We start from the raw sequence: 6514 nt of genomic DNA, 5'->3' as shown, positions 1-6514 counted from the left end.
ATTGTGTGGTTGTCCACCATTTTGTGATCTGTTGTGATTATCACATATGTTGTAATTCCTAACCTCTATGATGTTAATGAGGCAGGAGTAAAGGCAGTTATCTTAATGAGACATGACTCAATCTACAGGATTAAGTAGTATCTTTTGAGTTAACCTCTTTTGAGATATAAAAGAGAGAATTGAGCAGAAAGGAGAGGGACTTCTTACCACCAAGAAAACAGAGCCAGGAGCAGAGCATGTCTTTGGGCCTGGGGTCCCTGCACTGAGAAGCTCCTAGACCAGGGGAAGATTGATAACAAATACCTTCCCCAAGAGCCAACAGAGAAAGAAAGCCTTCCCCTGAAGCTGGCACCCTTAATTTGGACTTCTGGCCTCCTAAACTGTAGGAGAATAGATTTCTCTTTGTTAAAGCCATCCACCTGTAGTATTTCTGTTATAGCAGTACTAGATAACTATGGTTCATGGCATGAGTTGGAAATAACTTTCAGTGTTTCAGCCACTGAGATTTTGGGGTTGTTTGTTAGGTTGTTTATTATTGTACCATAACCTAGTTTTATCACGACAAGTAAAATGGGAAACCATGATGGTAGCTGCAATCTATCTAGACCAAACAACAAGAAAATTACTACATATCAAAACTTGCGGAATGCAGCCAAAGCAGTAGAAATACTTTTACAGTCTTAAAAGTATTATAATTAAAAATTAATGATTTAAATATATTTAAACCCAAAAGCTCAATAAAGAAAAGCAATACTGAATAAAAGAAAATAGAAGAAAGAAAATGTTCCAAATGTTGTTGTTAGATGCTGTTGAATCAGTTCCGACCCACAGCGACCCTGTGTACAACAGAATGAAACACTGCCTAGTCCTGCACCATTCTCACAATTGTTATGCTTGAGTCCATTGTTGCAGCAACAGTGTCAATCCATCAAGTTGAGGATATTCCTCTTTTTCACTGACCCTCTATTTTACCAAGCATGATGTCCTTCTCCAGGGACTGAGCCCTCCTGATACTATATCCAAAGAATGTGAGATGTAGTCTTGCCATCATTGCTTCTAAGGAGCATTTGGGTTGTACTTCTTCCAAGGCAGATTTGTTTGTTCTTTTGCAGTCCATGGTATATTCAATATTCTTTGCCAACACCACAGTTCAAAGGCGTTAATTCTTTTTTGGTCTTCCTTATTCATCGTTCAGCTTTTGCATGCATATGAGGCAATTGAAAACACCATGACTTGGGTCAGATGCACCTTAGTCTTCAAGGTGACATCTTTGCTTTTCAACACTTTAAAGAGGTCTTTTGCAGCAGATTTGCTGAATGCAATACATCGTTTGATTTCTTGACTGTTGCTTCCATGGGTGTTGGTGGTGGATCCAAGTAAAATGAAATCCTTGACAACCTCAATCTTTTCTCCGTTTATCATGATGTTGCTTATTGGTCAAGTTGTGAGGATTTTTGTTTTCTTTATGTTGAGGTTTAATCCATACTGAAGGCTGTGGTCTTTGATCTTCATCAGTAAGTACTTCAAGTCCTCTTCACTTTCAGCAAGCAAGGCTGTGTCATATGCATAACACAGGTTGTTAATGAATCTTCCTCCAATCCAGCTTCTTGTACTATTTGCTCTGTATACACATTGAATAGTATGGTGAAAGGATACAACCCTGATGCACATCTTTCCTGACTTTAAACCATGCAGTATCCCCTTGTTCTGTAAATGACTGCCTTTTGATCTATGTACAGGTTCCACATGAGCACAAATAAGTGTTCTCTAATTCCCATTCTTCGTAATGTTATCCATAATTTGTTATGATCCACATGGTCGAATGCTTTTCATAATCAGTAAAACACAGGTAAACATCTTTCTGGTATTCTCTGCTTTCAGCCAGGATTGGTGTGATTTCAGCAGTGATATCCCTGGTTCCAAGTCCTCTTCTGAATCTGGCTAAACACAATCAACTTCAGCCCTGCAATTACAGCAGTTGTAGACCCTGCCTTAGAATAATTTCCACACACAGACCAGGTCCACCCAACATATGGCTAAGACTGGGCCTAGCAACTTGTCCCTTGTTTGTTACTACTGAAAGAAATCTGGACATTTTAAAAGGGAATGTTTAAAACTAAAAAATAAACTGGACAACCTAACACCAGATGTAGCCCCGAAGCAGATAGAATGAAGGGGCTCTGGGGACATATATCAGGGGTTTTTCCTCATGGTAACACTGAACTCTCAGGGAAAAATTACTATTCAGATAAATGGAGACCAACATAAATTTTTAGTTGATACAGGAGTTACCTTATCTGCAATAAACCCCACAAATTTATAAAAGCTCTTGCCCCAGAGTAGTAAAACCTCAAGAGCTGTGGGGGTTACTAATCAAGAACAAATTTTAATTTAACTTAATTTAATTTAACTTCAGTAAATTTACTAGGAAGAGATCTGTTACCCAATGGAGCTGCCAAATAAAATTTTCAGAAACAGGAAAAATACTATTAGATTTACCTGAAACCAATCAACAGACTCTATGATAGAAAATACTTTAAGTGAAGAAGCCTATTGCTATTTACAAGCACTTAGCTTACCAGCACAAGAAGGTCATTCTCCTACTGTGTCCAATTCTATGGAATGTCTTTCTTCTGTACCTGAAAGATTATGGGCCACTACTTCTACCAAAGTTGGTTGGGTCCTATCAGCTGAACCAATTAAAATTCAAATTAATACTTCTAAACCCTTACCTAAAATTTATCAGTACCCTTTAAAATAAGAAGCTAAGGACTTGTCCCTATAATTCAAGACTTTTTGGCTAAAGGCTTAATAATCCCTTGCACCAATCCTTGCAGCTCTCCAGATTTCTCCGTTAAGAAACCTAAAAATTGGGGCTGGAGATTTGTACAGGACTTGGATGTTATAGTACTCCTATAGTAACTCCAAGATTCCCTATAGTTCCTAACTCTCAGCTACTCCTCTCTAATGTCCCCCCTGAAGCAACTCACTTTACAGTAGTTGATCTTTGCAGTGCTTTTTTTAGCATTCCAGTCCATCCGGACAGTCAATATTTGTTTACCTTCACTTGGGGGGACGAGCAATTTACCTGGACTGTCATGTCCCAAGGTTTTACCAAGTCCCCTACCTGTTCTTCTCAGATTTTACATGCAGATTTACAGATTTTACAGTTCACTCTGGGATCTACATTATTACAGTATGTGGATAATTTACTGATCTACTCTTTCAACAGGCAAGTCTTTACAATAGTATCCTGTTGTTACATTTGGCCAGAGGAGGTCACAAAGGCTCCAGAGAAAAATTATAGTTAGTCCAACATTTTGTTAAGTACTTGGGGCTTATTATTTCAGCAAAAGGTGTCACTATAGACCACCAAAGAAAAGAGAAACAGTTAAGAGGACTTCTAGGACTTTTCAGCTATTGAAGAACTTGAGTTCTTAAATTTTCTTTGCTGGCTCAACCTCTTTACCATTATCTAAAGAGCTATCCGAGGATGGCTAAAAGGCCATCACTCAATTAAAAGAAGCATTAATTAACACTTCTGCTCTAGGATTTCCTAATTATAATTTAGACTTTTCACTCTTTGTCCACAAGAGTTCTGGGAATGCGCTAGGAGTCCTCACTCAAAAACACAGAGGACGGTTGAGACTTACTGGTTATTATAGCATCTAGCTGGACTTCATCACAAGGGCTTACCCCCTGTCATTGTTTGAATTATGTCCCCCCAAAAATGTGTGTCTCAGTTTGGCTGGGCCATGATTCCTGGTACTGTGTGATTTTCCTCTATGTTGTAAACCTGCCTCTATGATGTTAATGAGGGAGGATGGGTGGCAGTTGTGTTAGTAAGGCAGGACCTGATCTACAAGACTGGATTGTGTCCTGAGGCAATCTCTTGAGATATAAAAGACAGAAGTGAGCAGTGAGACAGGGGGACCTCATACCATCAAGAAAGCATTGCCAGGAGCAGAGCGTGTCCTTTGGACTGGGGTCCCTGGGCTGAGAAGCTCCTAGTCCGGGGGAACATTGATGAGAAGGCCGACAGAGAGAAAAGCCTTCCCCTGGAGCTGACACCCTGAATTTGGACTTTTAGCCTACTTTGACTGTGAGGAAATAAACTTCTCTTTGTTAAAACCATCCATTTGTGGTATTTCTGTTATGGCAGTACGAGATGACTAAGACACCCCCCTTGCCTTAGAGCAGTTGCTGTAACCACTAGACTAGTTGAGACCACAGCAGATATTGTTTTAGGAAATTTTCTTGATGTTTCTGTCCCTCATGTGGTGTCAGCCATTTTAAATTCAACACTTACTCAACACCTGTCAGCTAGCAGGCTGACTTCGTATGAGGTTCTCCTTTTGGCCACTTTTAATATTGGGTTACATCCTATAACCTATCTGAATCCAGCTACATTGTTACCTTTACCTAATAATGATGACCATCTACCCCATGATTGCTTAAATCTTACTGAACAGCTTTTATCTCCTAAACTAGATTTACAAGAAACTTCATTAATGAATCTTGATTTAGCTCTATTTGTTGATGGGTCATATATAAGCCTGAACCTACCAGCTCTCATTACCAGGGAGGATATGCCATGACTACCTCAACCAAGGTCCTTTAAAGTGGCACCCTTCCTGAAGTCACTTCAACTCAGCAAGCTGAACTAGTTGCACCCAGGAAGGCTTGCAAACTGGCTTCTGGACTGTTGCTAAGTATCTTTTACAGACTCCAGGTATGTTCTGGGAGTTACTTATGATTTTGGCATGTTATGGAAACAAAGGAGGTTTCTAACTTCTTCTGGAGCCCAAAATAAAAATTGGCCCGTAGTAGCAGACCTCTTAGAAGCCCTTTTGTTTCCTTCTGAGATTGCTGTAATTAAAATCCAGGCCCACCAAACCAAAAGAGCTCCACAGAGGAAATTAAAGAAAACAGCTAAACAAGCCACTTCCCAATCACCCTTTAAAGACATTGTCCTCATTCATGATCATAATTCCAATCTTGATCATGACGAAAAGAAGGGAATAGATAAAATAAAAGTTAGGATGCCTGTAAATATGGTATCTGTAAAATGTTGCCCACCAAAATTTGACCCAAAGAAAATTCAGAATCATTTTTTAAACACCAAAAATTAGTCCCCGCAGAGGAGGTTAGAGAATGGGAACAGACCAGCTGTCATCAAGATCCAACCACTGGATTATGGATTGTGCCTAATAAAAAACTCATCTTGCCAGAAGAAGTTTAGAAATTACTGGCATGATAATATAGGAATAAAAACAGATGAACTTATCAGAGCTTTAGAAGTCCATTGGTGGGAAGATTTTTCTGTCACTGTAGACTATGTTTTTTCTCATAGTTTTAAAGATCACACCCACCCTTGTTTCAATTCCGTCAAAGCTCCTCACAAGATTTTAACATTTGTATATTGTCCCTTACATTGAGGGACTATTTCAGATGCTGAACAGTCTTTTAACATGCTTACAGAGAATCCTTCTAGGCCTGGAAGAATTGCCTTAAATGATTTATTTGAACATCAGCTCCACACGATGAAGTTGAAAAATGGAAGAAACGTGGTTGCTCCCAGTACCCCATCTCTGGAATATAGATGGGACCCAATGAGAACTTAGTTCCCCCTAAATCCCTGAAAGCCCCTGTACTGGAGGAATTGCACATGAATATCCATTTGGGAAGAGATAACATGACATAGATTTTCAAGAATTACTGGTGGGGCATTTTTATGAAGCTGCTGAACAAGTGGCTTCCCAGTGTTTGATTTTCTTTCAATTTAATTCAGGCAAACTTTATAAAGCTCCGCCTGGGAGATTTCCCTTGCTGTCAGGAGCAGTGCTTGAACGGCAGATTGATTTTGTCCAGCTTCCCCCCTCACGTAGTTACAAGTTTGCATTAGTACTGATTTGTAGATTTTCTCACTGAGTAGAAGCTTTCCCCCATCATCGAACTACTGCTGCATTTGTGGATAAGAAAATTGTTGAGAATATTATTCCCACTTGGGAGCCCCAAGTGTTCTTTGTAGTGACTGAGGCACCCATTTTACTGGGTAAATAATTAAGTAAATATCTAAAATCTTCCCCATTTTTCAAAGACTTCATTGTCCCTATCAACCTCCTAGTCTAGTTGAAAGAACTAATGGTATAATAAAAACTCAACTAGCCAAACTTTCCAAATTCCTTGGACTAAGGCACTGCCTCTGGTCCTTTTAAAGTTAAGACTTACTCCATTTGGACCTCACATATTGACTCCTCATGAAATTATCACTGGACAGTTAATGGCCCTCCTTTATTGGGCTACATGCCCTGATTCAAATTTAGTTCAATCTGTTTTGTTACAATATTGAAAATCTCGGATCCAATATTCTAAAGAATACTTTGCACGGGTTAAGGAAGATTTAAAAAAAAAAAATTTTTATTGTACTTTAGATGAAGGTTTACAGAACAAATAGTTTCTCATTAAACAGTCAGTACACATATTGTTTTATGACATTGGTTAACAACCCCAC

The sequence above is a fragment of the Trichechus manatus genome, unplaced genomic scaffold (assembly GCF_000243295.1).
Source record: "Trichechus manatus latirostris isolate Lorelei unplaced genomic scaffold, TriManLat1.0 scaffold00181, whole genome shotgun sequence".
Taxonomy (NCBI): domain Eukaryota; kingdom Metazoa; phylum Chordata; class Mammalia; order Sirenia; family Trichechidae; genus Trichechus; species Trichechus manatus.
This window is presented reverse-complemented; position numbering follows the sequence as displayed.